The sequence below is a fragment of the Myotis brandtii genome, unplaced genomic scaffold, assembly GCF_000412655.1.
Source record: "Myotis brandtii unplaced genomic scaffold, ASM41265v1 scaffold2089, whole genome shotgun sequence".
Classification (NCBI taxonomy): Eukaryota; Metazoa; Chordata; class Mammalia; order Chiroptera; family Vespertilionidae; genus Myotis; species Myotis brandtii.
Window position 1 is genome coordinate 169773 of NW_005357800.1, and position 245 is coordinate 170017.

General features: G+C 68.6%; 1 protein-coding gene across 1 annotated transcript in view; it reads left to right on the top strand.

Annotated features, from left to right (window-relative positions):
* Window positions 1–245, top strand: part of PRPF19 (pre-mRNA processing factor 19) — a 9183-nt gene that overhangs the window by 444 nt on the left and 8494 nt on the right. The gene's annotated exons all lie outside the window — the stretch shown is intronic.

Here is a 245-nt window from a genome sequence, read left to right on the forward strand (position 1 = left end):
CCCACCCCTCTGCGTGGGATGCATCTGCGCAGCGCCTCACCGTTTACGTAACGCCTCGAGCTCATTGTCGCACGCATCGCCGAGGCCTGCCACCTCGCTCACGCAGCGGGCTTCGAGGCCTGGACGGACGGAGGGAGGGAGCCAGCTCTGGCGTAGGTATCGGGATCGCGAGGGCTGGTGCACGGTCCGCCTGGGGGGGCTGGTGCGCGGCTCGGGGCTTGCGTTTCCCCTGCAAAGGCGATCAT